This window comes from Dermochelys coriacea, chromosome 6, assembly GCF_009764565.3.
Source record: "Dermochelys coriacea isolate rDerCor1 chromosome 6, rDerCor1.pri.v4, whole genome shotgun sequence".
NCBI classification, from domain to species: Eukaryota; Metazoa; Chordata; order Testudines; family Dermochelyidae; genus Dermochelys; species Dermochelys coriacea.
The window spans coordinates 99285082-99301316 of NC_050073.1; positions in this window are offsets into that span (position 1 = coordinate 99285082).

Below are 16235 nucleotides of genomic sequence, written 5' to 3' on the forward strand. Positions count from 1 at the left end.
AATTCCTCCCAATATAGATATCAATGGAGTGTCTGTAGTCCCTGTTGGTTTTTTAGGTCCCCTAGCCGCCTAGCATACCCTATACTGCCCTGTCTCAAAAATCTCAGATGTTTAATTACACCTAGAGCAGTTGGAAGGTGATAGTAGAGTATGCATCTGGTGGACTGAAGGTGAGAGGGTATTGCCTACAAACTCGTTTGGATGACGTGTACATAATGCTATTCATGTTACTGCGGCATGCTCTGCACTGCACCCCATATATGAGAACAGGGTGGAGAATTTTCATCGAGTGGGTCAAAGACGGTGCCAGTTTAGACCCAGTAATAGCAACTGGAAAGCACACCTCTGATGACTGGGGCAAGGTCTGGAACAGTGAGGGAAGAAAGGGATGCTTTGTGTGCCCACATCTGTGTGTATTACAAGGGGAAGTGCCTGTGAAAATGCACTAATGTGCTGTTATTGGATTCAGCTGTACTATGCCTATCAATTATACATATCAATTTATCTATTGTTAATCTCACTTTATTAAAAGCTTGGTTTGAACTTCCTGTTGCTTTGTTTCCCAAACACACACACATTGATTGTGGAGCCAAATATTTTATTAAAAACAACACAAGCAGGCCAGCTGCCACTGCATTTTGCAAAGTGCAATGTACAGTCAAAATCTATATTGACCTGTAAATGGAGCAAACAATAAAGCCCATTGGTGCACTGGCATAGGAAAATGAATTGCACATTGCCAATGTACCTCTTATCCTTCCCCCGTAGATGCGCTGGCATTGACTGAACAGGGTACATCTGCCCATACACACTTCCACCACTGCTGTGCAGCAGTTGGCTCATTCCACAGCCAGAATTCTCCAATGGCTGCAAAATGTGCTAGCAGGGAGAGGAGTCCATGGAGATTGATGTACCAGGGAAGCCTGCGCAGGGGCAGACGTGGTTGTTTGTATCTTCTGCCTGTTGGCCATCATGCTAAGTAGCTGCTCAAACAGTTCCCTCTGCTGATGACAATCCTGCTCCCTCATCACCCTGTCATTCTTGACGTACTCTGTCACTACTTGCTGCTCCCTCTCCTATGCTGACCTGTAGGCAAACTCTCCGTGCATGTCCTGGGCCAGGTAATCCCTGAGTCTTCTTTCTTTCTCCTGCTCATTCAGGGTTCTTGCCCAAGGGGTCTGGGAATGTGCCTTACTTCAGCTGAGGTGGAAGGCTCTGCAAAGGCAAAGAAAGCTCATATATTTTTGTCTGGGGGAAGCGGGGAGGAAGAGAAGTTCCTCCCTTTTAATGTGGTGTATCCCATCAAGGCCATGAGTCAATACATCTGTCTCCTTGGTATGCCTTTATTCCATCTCCCTGCATTTTTCTGCTCAGAAGCAGCAGCATCCCAGTTCCTCGGCCCACCATGACAATGGCAAATATTTTCATATTTTATTTTATTTTCAAAAAATTCAAGCAATGTTTTTTGGCCTGGGGGGAGGATGGCACAGACTACGGACGTTTTCACCAGTGATGGTCCTGACACTTTCAGGCAGTAGGGGCATTGGAAGATATAAAGTTGCTGGAGATTCCAGATTGGAAGAGGGAACAACTTTTCCAGGGCTCTGATAGAAGGCCTTTTATCTATGCCAAGGAGATGATTTTTTCCCGTGATGGCTGATCAGAAAATTAATGACTGGAAATGTCTAGTATAGGGTGGGGAGGGGGTTGTGGAAAGTTTCCCCTGCCCAGGAGTCTCACAGACCACCTTGAGTTTCTCTTCTATGAAAAATTCACAAGCATCACTAAAATTCAAGTGAACGTGAAGAGGATGCTGAACTAGAATGCAGAAACTTGCTTGCAATAATTTGCCTTTGCAGCCCCCCACCTTTGCAATTTCTCTCCACAGCAAACAGGCAGTGGACCAGCAGAACCGAAGTGCTCTGGTCTTTATACAGCCTCCGGTTGTACAGTAGGAATTAAAATCCGAGGAGACTGCGAACCTCACTATGGTATATAACAATAATACCTAGCTCCTGTATAGAGCTTTTTGTCAGTAAATATGATAAAAGTAGTAGTTGCATGTTTACATTTCTTCCCCTTGCTTGGAATCCATCTGCGATCTCACATATCTGGGGAGGGAAAGAAGGGGGACTAGGGAAATGGCATTGCTTTTGCTCTCAGCTAAAACAAAACCCACCTCACTGCATATAACATACTCCCTAACAATAATTAGATTGGTCGTAAACCAGAGAATCCATCCCACTGATGTTGTCATGTCCCCCTTAACAATAACAGATGGCATTGGCACCTTACCAGCTTGGTGTGACATGGCTTCCTCCAATCCCAGTTCCCTGTGCTCCTCCCAAACAGGTCCTGGGAATGTCCCCCAAAGGACTCTGTTCACACTCTTCCTCTTTCTATGTCCCTGGCATCTGTTCAGACTCTTCCTCTGTCCCGGCGTCTGTTCAGACTTCTCCAGCCTTTTTTCCCCTGGTTAAGGAATAACTCAGTTCATTCTCCAAAGCCTGTGCAGCCCAGCAGTGGGCTCGGCGCTTGGGGCAGTGCTGAGAACCTGGCCAAACCCCTCGGGGTAGGGGCAGGTTGATAGCAAGCTACCAGGCTTGCCATTGCAGTCTGGGATCTTCAGGGTTTTTTTTTTTTTTTATTCTCTCCCTGTTCTGAATTGTCATTGGCCTAGTCTCCTCTTTGCATGCTGTGAAAAAATGAAGCAGGGAATGTGGAGTTTAAAGGTTGACCAAGTGTATATAAACTTGTAGATGATTTCTGATGCAAAGGAAGGGAGTAGGCAGAAGGTCAGGAAAATAGGGCTTCCAAGAAATTATGGGAAGGCATTGGAGGACTATCAGAACCTCTTCAATAGCCTGGGTTTAGATTTCACACTGCAAAGAGGGTAGGTTAGAGTTTGAATTAAGATGAAAGCTGGGCTCTATCCTACACTCCCAGCTGGGTAAGCAAGCCTGAGTTCAAAGCACATATAAACTCGGGTAAAAGGTTTGTGTGTGTGTGTTCAATTGGAGGGAGCTGGGGGCTGGGCTCATATCGAGGTAAGAGCCCAGGCCAACTCTGCTATGAAGATATACCCTAAGATTGATGTGAATTATCATTCAATGGCAACAAAGTGTGAGCTTAATTATTTTATTTTATTGCAGCCGATGAACAATGAAATGGCATTGTGGGTTTATTAAAGGAGCATAGTTTATGAAGTCCTGTTTCCTTAAATGATCACACTATTTATTTGAATTGCAGTAATGCCTAGAAGCCCCCATCATGGATAAAATTTAAAGACAGTCCCTGCCCCAGAGGTCTTACAACTGAAGTATGTTGGTGCCATTTTCCCTCAGTAAGTATTTGCCCTTTTAATTAATAATGGATCGTTTTCATAGGTTAGTAATTGGCTCAACACAAGTAATAACAATGTTGCTTCATTAACTTAGGATCTTTCCAGTATGTTATGTCTAAGACCTTATACTTGAATGATCCATGTGGTTATAGTCAGCAGATCTGATACTGAAATGAAGACAGTGTTTTGTCACTTCAGAATTGTTCTTCAAAGGTCAAAACCAGATCATGGTGGTAGTATATTTTCCAAAAATATTTTTTCAGTCTCTAACTTGATTATCACGTGAATGATTCAGCAGTCCAAGAATGCCAAGAATCTGGGCATGCATTGATCTTTCAGTACATTCTAGAAATATAAGTAAAATACCATGATTTAATACATTCCCTCTGATTGTTGGAATTATTATTAATATAGGATACAACAACAATTTAACCATAAATTCCTTTATTAAATATAGGGGCTGAATGGTATTTCTGCAATTGCTTTAAACATGTCTTAAAAAAACCTTAAACAATAAGCAATTTACCACATCCAACCAATAACAAAACATTTATAAGAATTTGATTCAAAATATTTATGAAAGGGCTAAACCCAGGGGTGTTTAAACACATATTGGTTGTCTCCAACTTCGTCAGGTAGGTATTAACAATGAATCCTTTAAGAGTTTACTTTTTATACCCTTTAACGAACAAGTGAGGTCATTGCCAATTATTGGAACTTAGCAAAGGTGAGATGAAGCAGTTTTTTTTACAATGCATTGTACAAATTTATATAGCCAATTATTTACTGTACCTAATACCTAATTAGCCATCTTTTATTTCTATTACTATTCTATTACTTGTGCCCAAACCTAAACAAGATAACACTAGTATTTTGACAGTCACTGAAAGTTTAACACAACTTCTCTTTCTCATGATCTCATTTTCTTGGTCGTATGCTTTGGGCCTATTGCTCATGCTACTACTAACTCCATTTAAAACCATAGTTTTAACCACGGCTAATGTGGGCCTATATTCCTACACTGATTCTAAGACTACATAGTGATTTGTCTTTAACCTAAACTCTTGTAGCATAAGAGCACAATTCCAATTTTTATCATTTGGTGTCATTCTAGATGAGCCAAGAAACATAGAAATCTTGTATATTTGGCATTTCATTGATAATTATTCTAGGTCAGTAACAGTGCAAAAATATTAATTTATATTTCTAAATACTTTTGTTCGGAAATCTTTCAGACAAGGTCATGAGAAAATATAAATGTAAACATCTACAAGTAATGTAATCTACCTCTCTATGTTGGGCCCATATTCTCTATAGGTAAGGTGATAATTGATTCTATGAAAATGGATTGGCTAATGCACTGTTAGCCAAATGCCTCCATGTTACAGGTTGTGCTCTGATTTCACGATATGCAGAGTTGCATGTGTAAAGTCCCAGTCCTCAAGCTGAGGATATCCTTTTGAATATACCTTACTCTGCATACTACTTCCTTGTCCTTTGTGAGGGTTGCCCTTAGTAGAAACCAGCTCTTGCAGGTGTTGGGTGCTGAACAATTCTGGAAATCTGGTCATCTATTTAAGTGCCTAAACGAGAGATGATGTTGCTTGCTGAGCTCTTTTGAACATCGGGCCCTCGTATTTGAAATCCAAGTTTAGCTCTTCTCCATCCACAAACCTTTGTTTTGAAAGTCTACTTCATAAATACAAATCATGAAATAGAGATTATAGCAACTCTTGTTTATACTCAGGCAACAAATGCCATGTCATTTAAAAATAACCCCAGTATTGGTTAGTTTGGTTTCCGTGTCTGAGCCTAGGGACTGTGAGGTTAAGGGATATATGCCCCCTGGTCTTTCTAGTCTGACCTAGTGTCACGTCTGTGTAATACTTGGTATGTTGGCTTGCTACAGGGAGTATAGCTGTCACTGAATGGGGGTGGACTTAATCATAGGTCTTATCTGGAACTAACTATGATGAGTCCTTCACAAATAGAATGAGACTTTCGGTTACATTCAGACCAGTGTTTTTTGCGTTGCAGCAGAAAGTGCTCTCAGTACGCAGCTCTGAAACTTTCCCTATAGGAACAAAGGACCACCTGAGATGTGGCAGAGGGATATTGCCAAGCCTATAACAGGATTCAAAAAAGTACTACATAAGGTCATGGAGGATAGGTCCATCAATGGTTACTAGCCAGGATGGGCGGATGGTGTCCCTAGCCTCTGTTTGCCCGAAGCTGGGAATGGGCAACAGGGGATGGATCATATGATGATTAGCTGTTCTGTTCATACCCTCAGAAGCACCTGGCATTGGCCACTGTTGGAAGCCAGGTTACTGGGCTAGGTGGACCCATTGGTCTGACCGTGTATGGCCATTCTTGTGTTCTTATGTCGGACAGCTGATCTGGCTGAGAGGACACTGGGCTGGACTCAGGAGATTTGGGTTCACTTCCTGCTTGTCACAGACTCACTGTGTGACCTTGGATAAATCACGTACTCTACCCTGTGCCTCAGATCCAATTTTTGAAGATGGGGAAAATACTTCCCTACTCTCCAGGGGTGTTGTGAGTATAAAATCCATTCATGACTATGAGGTGGTGCTCAGATACTACAGCCCCAGGCAGTGGGACTCAAGCAGGCCCAATGCTGGAGTTGTGTAGTAATTTTTGTTGTCAACAGGGGGTCACGGTGCAGTGAAGTTTGAGAACCCCTGATCTATCGTCAAGAACTGACAGAAAACAGGACACAAACATATATTAGGAAATGAGCAACTTGTAATTAGTCCTTTGGAGTATTTCTTATAAACTTTCCAGCTCGTTAAGACCACGGTCAGGCTGTGGCTTTTAACAATAGGGTGATACCCTAAATTAAGGATAGGTAATGCTGTTTTCCTGTCTAGCTAATTTATCTGGGAGATAAAGCTAACTTGTTTACTGTGTTCTTCTTTCCCTTGCTCCCTGTCAATAGGGCCATGTGGCATGAGCCTTTATTAAAATGGCCTATTTGTTAGCAATCAAGCTAGGAATATTAGAAGGAAGTGAATAATCATTTCAGACTAGTACCTTTATAGTGCTGCTAACAAGCAGGTAGCTGTCACGCTGCCTTTTTACTGGCTGCCTCACTATGTAAACTTTCTTTCATTTAAAAAATAAAGCTCTTAAATAAGCAAAGAGGAAGGGGGTGGGAGCTAGATAATTCTGTAGAATCCAAGGTGCTGATGTGTTTTCTTTCTGTGTAAGAGCAAACACCTCTAGGCCTCTCTGTCCTTCATGCTAAACCCTTTTATTAATATGTCAGGAAACATGACTCAATCTGTATCTTTGTCAAGGCACAGACAGGAAATTTAGGTGCTTGCGTTACCAACTGCCACTGTTTGTTAATTTTATTTTCCCTTCGATCTCGATAGCTCCTTGCCTTGGCACAGTGTATTTCTTTGAATATAGTGACTAAGAAAAGAAAACAGCCAAACTTGCCTTGCCCGTAACGCTTATTTCGTACAGAGATGATTTCTTGATGAACAAAATAACGGTAACTTGATGGTACTGAATGCTGAGGAAAATGAGATAATGGAACCTCTTACCTGTAGATCACTGATTCAAATGCAGCCCCGATCACTAGTAGTGGTCAAATGTCATTATCTAATGATGTCTGTTTCAATCCTGTTTGATGATCTCAGTCCTGTTCCCAGTGGAGTTGTCACAGAGTGGCTCTCGACCATGAGTGCCTACCTCAGGGCAGACTGTCAGAAAACTGGACAGACACCCCAAGCTTGTGGTGGGTTCTATAATTAGATTTCACTAAGCCAGTGACAAATGTGAACTCCCAAATCACTATACCAGTCTTAACAGGGAGCCACAGACAGTCTCCTTAGACTCTCCAGTCTATCTTGCCACCCAGACAAACTGGACTTTTGTGATAAAAAGACTTAAACCAAAAATCACCACATCAGGTTGCTCCCAGTCCCAAGAGACCAGTCACTTATCCCAGATCAAGTGGCCTCTGGATCTCACACTAAAGACAACACTGGTAGCCAATTCTATAGTAAACTAAATAAAGGTTTATTAGCTAAGAAAAAGAAGTGAGAGTTATTGAGAGGTTAAAGCAGGTAAAATATATGTACAGGTGAGTCAAAGTCTATAATTCCAAATGGTAGAAGTGATGTAATAAACTGCCAGTTTCCGAAAAATCTCTCAGAGCTATCCAGAATAACTCTGGGGATCTCTGTCTTTTCATTCAGTTATTCTGTCCTGTTAGAATCCAAACTGTCCAGAGATGAAGGATCTTTCCTTAAATCCATCCTTATAGATTCTTCTCACAGAAAACAAGCTGACAGTGTCACTACCCAGTGGGCTTTTCCTTTGAGGACAGAGAGTGAGGAATGCATTTACAGTCTTTAATCTCCAATCATCACAATGACCACTTGCTTTGAAATTAGCCCTTTTCTGTTAGAGTTCTTAATTTGCATTCCACAAGACTTCTTTCTGTTTGGTGGGTTATTTAGTTACAGGGGTATTTACAATATAAATGTTTGCTATTACATTGTAACAGGATACAGGTAAGTGAAAACAATGTAAGTAACGTCCCATTAATTTTCATGAAGTTTAAACACCAAAGACTCTTATACATTTAACAATTACTTTGATCTATACTACTATACAAGTGAATTGACCTGGGGCTTTGGCATGAGTGGGCACCTGGTTTGCCAGTGTCACAGGAGTATCGTCTACATTACAGAATCTTCCCAATGTCCACCATAGTTGCCCTCAGTCTTAGAAGAGAAGTTGAGATCTAAATAAACATGGTGGCTGAATACTCTTGCGCCCCAAAGGTGGGTTTAAGCCCATTGGAAGTATAGGATGGGGAAACTTGCACTGACACATAGCCTATGCTGACCCTTTTCTGTAGTAAAATAACAGATGTAAGGCACAAGTACAGTATTGTCAGTCTGGTCACCTAGAAAAGTACTAACCAGGCTTTTTACAAACAGTTTCACTGAAACATTGTGCTCTTCTATCTTTATTTTCTAAAGTGAGTATTGTAAAGACCTGCACTCAAATTGGATAATGGACCAAATCTGAAGCCAGAATACAAACACCCTTCAACTGGAAAAACTCCGTATTGCCAATGACGAGCAAAAATCATGAGATTGGCCCAAATATCATGAGATCTAAATACGTATTTTCGGTTCTTTTTCTCCTGATTTCTGGGCCTTTAGGGTGCACTTACTTCACATTTTCAAACTTTTCTCTACAACGATGAGGGCTAGAAACTTTTTTAATGAAAGCTGGGGGTCTCTCATAATTCCATAGTGCCAGAACCTGAAACTTTAAGGCAAACACCAACTATTGCAAGACTTGCAATAAAATCGTAAGAATTAGCAATGCCAAAAAGTTCAAAATCAGATCTGGGGTTTGAAAACTTCTCTCCCCCCACTGTGGCCCCTCCAAGCCTCATCCCAATTTGAGGAATGTTGAACTCTAGGGTTTTATTTGCACCCTTATTATTAAGATGTGGAGTCAGATTCCTGGCCCTGGCTCAAGCTACTTTGTGCTACTGAGGCACTACAGAATAGCTGAAAAGCTGCCCTAAAGGGGCAGCTAAGGATTCCCCCAAGGTGAATATTTGGGTGGCATAGAGCTGATGGAAGGAGCTCATGGGGAGGGGAGACAACTGGAGAGGAGAACATATCAGGGGAGCAGTGAAGTACATGGCAATCTGCCAGATCTTTAGCTGGCACCGTGGTCCCTATGGGATTGCTGCAGCCAATGTAATTTTGAGCAGCCATTGTTCTGGTCCCTGCCCAGCCCAGGAATGAGGGAGTAGAAAGCTGGCTAGGCTAAATCTATACAACAAGCTGCGGGGGGGGGGGGAATGTGATTCCTATCTCGCATTGATATACTTGTCCTGGCTCTCAGTGAGGTAGTGCACTAAAAATAGTAGCATAAGCACAGTAGCAAAGGCCACAGCAAGTGCTGACATGGGCTAACCACCTCGAGTACAAATGCACCTGGACCAGTGGTTGTATACTTGGGGCCGCTGCCCAGGCTACTTCAGCTACTCTGCTACTTCTAGCACACTAGCTCTATGAGAGCAAGCGTGAGTACCTCTGTGTGAGCTGGGAATCACCACTCCACCTCCAAGTGTATCTGTAACCTTACAGCCATCTTCCCCCTCTCACTTTCCTCAGCTGGACTGAAAGTAAATATGAAGGTCAGATCCATATCTGAGGTTTTGGTATGAACTCATACTCAGGTTCTAACCTGCTTTTAGCTCAGAGTGGAAGGAGTCCAGCTCAGATTTAACTGTTCAAAATGACACCAACTAATTTTAATATCAGATGGGCGCAGGGAAATGATAATATTGCACCGAGCTGGCAGCATTTCACGGGTGAGTAAAGCGATCCTGATACAATACTGGTCATAATTAAGGTCACTAGTCTTGCTGCTGTGGCTTCCACAATTTTTATAAAAAGTCACAGATGCTCAATGCTTCTCTGCAGAACTCCTTCAGATTTCAGTTTGGTTTTAAAAACGAGTATCTAATTGTTGTGGTTGCGAAGATACTCTCAAATGTGAACTGAATGTAAATGACACAAGTGCCGACTTCCTACATTTTACCAACGAATAGATCTACAAAACCATATAGTTCATTAGGTATTAGATAACATACTTTATTTAAACAAGTCAAAATATCATTGCTGTTAGAATCTGATTCTTATTCTGGATTTTTGTGGATTATTGTGGATTTTTTCTATTTGAATGAATGTCATGTTTAATATATTTTTACATTTAAAAAATTAACATAGTTGAGGTAGCGGTGAGCAAAAGTGATTCATTTATATTTTTGACATGACAAAGCAATGATTTTTCCCATTTTTAGCCATGACAAGCAACCAGCCTCTGCTATAATGTACAGCATCTTGACATGTTGGAGAAGACATTGTGTTTAATCAATTATACGTAACACAGTGGAAAAGAGAGGGGAGCATATTGTTATTTATTTGTATTGGGATAGACCGTAGATGCCCCAATCAGATCAGGGCCCTATTGTGCTAGGCACTGCTGAATACACATATAACGTAGTATTTGCCTCAAACAGTTTACAATCTAAGAATAAAATGAGAGACAACCAGTAGATATAACAGACAGGGAGCTCAACGTAACAGTGGGACAATTATGATTAGTGTGATAAGCAGCCATCAGGGCATAGCAACTGCCTAACCATGACACATTTAGTAATCCAGTCTGCCTGCCCCAAAGGGTAACGCAGGAAGAGTATCTACTCGATCCATTACAGCACTATAATCCCATTTGATGTCTAAAATTAGAAAACCAAGGGATTAAAGAAGAGGTTAATCAAGAGTAACTTTGCAGAGCTAAGACTCCTTCCTAGTTCTACCTAAGCATTATCCATTGTAGGTCTTGGAAAAAAGGTGTCTGTCTTCCATAGAGCAGGGCCTAATTTTTAGTGGGCAGGTTCTTTGCCCTCTGAAAGTCAGGCCCCTGCAAGTTTGATCTGAGGCACCCAACTACTTGGCTACTTTTTCAAGCCTTGGCTTTAGGCTGCAAATGTCAGTTTTGTTTAAAGAAAAATGTTACCAACTGTTATATGAATAGAAATGATTTCTTAAGCGTCAATGACTTTTAAAATTTTAAACATTCCCCTGCAGTGCTGGAAACCCAGACACAGCCAAATATTGCTCTTGCAGTAGAATCAGAAGGTGCAAAACTACAGCTGACTATAAAAGAAAAAGAGAAGCCACCCAGGCTACAAAGGAAAACCTGCAGCTGGTATGTGCCAGCCAACTCGGACTGGAGCGTGAGCTCTGGGACCCTCCGACCCCAAAGGGTCCTAGAGCTCAGGCTCCAGCTGAGCCTGGAAGTCCACATAGCAATGAAATAGCCCCACAGCCCAAGCCCTGCGAGCCTGAGTCGGCAAGCATGGGCCAGCCGCAGTTTCTAATTGCTGTGTAGCCCTATCCATAGTTTAGTTTCACTGTGCAAGCTGTGAAGTGAAAAAGCTAAACACAGAATGAAAACTTACTGTGTGGGGAGGTTTTTTTTTTTTCTTTCAAAACCCCCTAAAGCATTTCAGTGTAAAAAATCCAGGTGGTGGTAACACTGCTAAGGAAAATGATCTCATTTGTTGTTTTTTTAGCCTGATAATGAACGTCTATATAGTGCTACATCCTTTCAGTTAGGATAGTAACCAGATCAGCAGTATTTAGGAAAAGAATAAGACTGAACAACAGCTTTTGGAGAGAAAGTGTGCCACAGACTACCTGTATAACCTTGGACAAGTCATTTCAGCTCTCTATGCTCCCATGTGTAAAGTGGAGGTAATTATACTTCCTTTCTCTGACTCTTTGCCTATTTCAGTGGTAAGTGCTTTGGCCAAGGGATTGTCTTTTTACTATATATCTGCCCAGCAGCTAGCCCAACAGGCCCTGATCTCAGTGGAAGCCTCAAGGTACTGTTATAATACAAGCATTAATCTTCTGGTCATTTCCTCACCAAAGGTTTCACTTTTTATATTTCAGATCATATCATCTGCTTAGCAAATTGATTAGTTTAGATGTTGCACAGCCTGGGCTTTAACAGGAGATAAGAGACAAAGACGTGCACATGATTGTCTATGGTTCTAATGGTACTAACTCAATATATAACTTCCTGACCTCCCCTCTCCTTTTGTATTTCAGTAGAAGAAATCTCTTTTTCAAATAACCAATTACCTTGAAATCATGAAAAGCTAACAAAGACCTCAAGCTCTGTCTCATGTTCTTCTGACAGGTAAAAGTGGTGTGGCTGGCATTCCAGATCTCTGCTTTCCTGAGGATGTCAGTCTTAATATCCTTCTGAAAGATTAGCAGATAGGTATGATCGGTGAGTACAATGATAGAATTCATTTGAAACCAAATTGAAAAGAGCTTCATTTAATGCAAACAAGAGGTTTGTACTGAATAGGAGAGAGGCTGCCACTGCTGTGGAAACCTGCATCTGGTTGGATAATTCTTGCTTTAGTATTTCATATTTTCATTTAAATACATGTAACAGGAATGACTTAACTGGTAAGTTACAATTCAGCCTCTTTGGAAAGCTGATTTTTTACGAGTTGATTAATTGGAATGATAGGGAAAGAGAGAGGGGCAGGTTTACGAGGAGGATGCTTGTATTGAATTTTCTTTAGTACAGAGACACAGCAATAGCTGTGAGTCATCCGATGAAGTGAGCTGTAGCTCACGAAAGCTTATGCACGAATAAATTTGTTAGTCTCTAAGGTGCCACAAGTACTCCTTTTCTTTTTGCGAATATAGACTAACACGGCTGCTACTCTATATGAACAGGGTGCGGATTTAAAAAGTAAAAATGTTGTGATACTCTCTAACCCCCTAGCCATGCTTTGCCTCCCAGTATTCCCCCTACATCTAATGTTGGCTCAAATGCCCCCACTCCAGCTTTTTTTTTTTTTTGCCCAGTTAATGCAGAAAGGAGGGATAGGAGAGCAGCTGGGTCAAAAGGAAAACCAAACTGTGAAGGGGATGATGATAATTGTTAGCAGATGGTGTCACCGTGACCCAAGACATGGAGCAGTTGGTGATTCCAGCTCTGAATGCTTGTGTATTATGTATCTCCAGCTTTGTGTGGAGAGGGAATCATCTTACACCTGGCATTCTAGATCTGTGAAAACAAGAAAAATTATACCAAAGGAGAGGCATGGTTTCCTTAGCCTGCTTGAGCTTGCGACATTCTGGTCCATGTCATTAAATTGTAGTCCTATTTATTTGCAGCCACAGAAGTGGCACCAATGTCTCACAACTGGACACTATTTTACTGTTCCAAACAACCCAGCAAATGGCTTGGCAGTGTTGGGATTAGTGCGGTGTTCTTAGGGTTTAATTTGTAATATTCCAGGGAAGGAGTACTATGTTCCTAAATGCCCCTTTGTTTCCTGCTCCGCAACATGGCAGGAATGCTAGGGAGCCGTGCAGTGCAGATAGGCAGAGTCAACACACACTGCTTTTCACACACCTCCCAGGGGCTGGACGGAACAGCTGCAGAATGTGTAGCCGAGAGGGATGAGAATTTGTAAGTATTTTAAAGAAGGTTTTAAAGCCATCTGGCTGGGGTTGGTGGGGTGAAAACATTGCCACACAGCCTGTTCTTTCCGAGTGGGAAAATGTAGAAGCCTGTTTCAGCTCCGGTCCAGACGTTCCAGCTGTAGCACAGACTGTGCAGCTGTTTTGACCACGATGACATCGGACCTAACAGCCCGACAAAGGATGGGGGCAGTCAATGTCAAACAATCCTACTCAGGTGTACATGACATGGTAAAAAGGCCTGCACTAGGACTCACCTCATTGGTAACAATAGCGCAGCCACACCAGTGCTGACTCGGTTTCCTGTTGTAGAAAAGGCCAAAGAGACATTACAAATAGCTCAGACTGGACCCTCCTAAACACAGCCAGTTTGGCTTTAAATGTGTCCTTTCCTTCCTCAAAGCCAGAAAAGGGGCAGAGCAATATTGTCTGGAGCTAAAAGCAGAGTTCTCTTCCAACCTCTGCTGGTCCGTGACCTTGTGAAAGTCACTTATTCATTCTGGGCCTCCAGTTTTTTTTATCTGTCAGATGCCGAAGAGATGGGGCAGGCGCAATATCCAGGAGCCAAAGAACACAGAGTAAAATGTTGGAGTTTAAATACAGCAGATCTTCCCAGCCTGAGAGCTGGGAGCTGTGTGAAATTAACTGCATTGCTCTTTACCAGGCTGCTGGCTCTGGCTCTGGCTATGAGAAAGAATACAGCAATGAAGCAGGTTGGCAGGCTTCCATAATGCTGTGAGTATCATTTCTTACAGCTGTAGCAAGCTGTTAACTGAGGATGCAGCCGCTGTGCCTATGCGAGAAAACCAAACCATCCCTACCCGAGCCACAGGTATTGGCTGTGCCCAGCTGAGCACAAACAGTTAATAGCATCGACTCTGACAAAGCTGAGTCGTGTTCTGTGCTCTTGCAGGTTTGCTCTGTGTTTGCTCTCCTGGATGTATAAAGGACTTCAGTGACAATGCCCTCTGAATACTTACCCTACATTTCCTGGCCCAGCTCCCAGAAGCCAGGGTTTTGAGAGACTTTACAAGGCCACGGGTGCACTGTGGGATAGAGGAGGGGGAGGCAACCAGGCTCCAGCTCCACGGTTTATCAAAACACATCCATCTTTCAGCTGCTAGGGACAGGTTTTTGGGCTTCCGAAGTGAGAGGCAAAGTAAAGTATTGAAGTGAGGAAGACAATTCTTCAGCATAAGCATGAGCTCCTTAGCAGCTTACTGCTAAATAGCTTGGCCAGCCATGGAAGGAAGGTCAGTGACCCTAATGTGGCTTTAAAGGGACTCAAATGGCACACAGACCTTGTCTGAAAGATTGAGCCCTCGGTCCCCCCAACAAAACCATGGTGTGATTTAAGTTCACCACGCCTCACTCCTGCTCTCATGGCTCACACCAGGCATCTCACCAAAGTCAACACGGTGACTCACGCGAAGAAGGTGAGTGGGATTCGGTCGTACATGTGTGTCACTCTGCACTGACCAGAGTTCAGCACCGTCAGTGAAACTATCACAGCAGCACCTATGCCAGAGATCATTAGACGGTCAGAGATCTGGATTTAAACCATTATAATCACAACAGAGCCCATTACAATGTTACTTCACAATGTTTTGTTTAAAATTGTGGGATTACAATAGATACTTTATGTCTTAGCTGATATAGGGCTTTGTATAGTGCAGGCTGGCCTAATGTGAATTCCCCATAATCCTCTGCCCATGCATTTTCAACGCTGACCTAGATGGCTTTTCTAGCTGCATCATACAGATATTGACTTCTGCAAAGGTCAATATTAAAAATGACTTACTTCAAGGGACAAGATATCAAGATACTGGCTGAAAACAAACGTCATTGTCACTGTTAACATGTGCACCTCATTACCCAAGTCAATTGACGGAATGCACTGTAAATTTCATTGTGAAATAATGCTGTAATTAAGTTCCCTGGGCTTTTTTGAGGAAGAAGAATAGTTAGGCAATGAAGGAATTACATTTTTGAAAGGAACTAGAGTCTTGCTTTGTGTGGACAGGCATGGACATTTAATTTATTTGGAAAGCTAAAATATTACTTTCCAAACATTTAATTGATTGTTTGAAATAAGTTACATACACAGGGGCAGATCCTCAGCTGGTGGAGGGGCATTGACTTCAATGGAGCAGCACCAATTAATGGTAGCTGAGGATTTGGTGCATTTTTTTAATGCCATGTTGGTTTCTCTGATTTCATGAACAGCTCATACCCACCTCACTTATATTTTGTGATTTGTATCAAGTAGCACCTAGAGAGCCCAACTGAGATAGGGGCACCATTGTATTAGGCGCTGAGCATACATGTACTAAGAGCCAGTCCTGGCAGAGAGCTTCTAGGCTAAGTAGACAGAGTGGAAGAAAGTAGTATTATAAATCTTAGCGTTAGTCCAGACCATAAACACTCAACACTGCTCTAAAGCAGGGGCCACTTCTGAAAGAGTGGAAGTTGACTAAAATTTAATCTACATTTGACACTTTGGAATTTGCCCTAAGAAGTTACCTCACCTAGAGACTGTTAAATGGGTCATTTGCTGTTCGGTTGGCATGCCTTAATTTCCCCTGCCACCTGGCTAATACAAACACATCTCTGTTTGTCCTGCACCATTGTACCCACTGGCATTTTTGCAATATCCTGGACTCACAGTGGGACATTCAAAAGCCCCATTGACTTCAAGGGGATCTGAGTTAGGCCAATACGGAATGTGTTTGAAAAGCCCACCTTGTATTTATTTAACCAACAGCAGAGCTCCTCAACTATCACACATCGGACAATGTTTA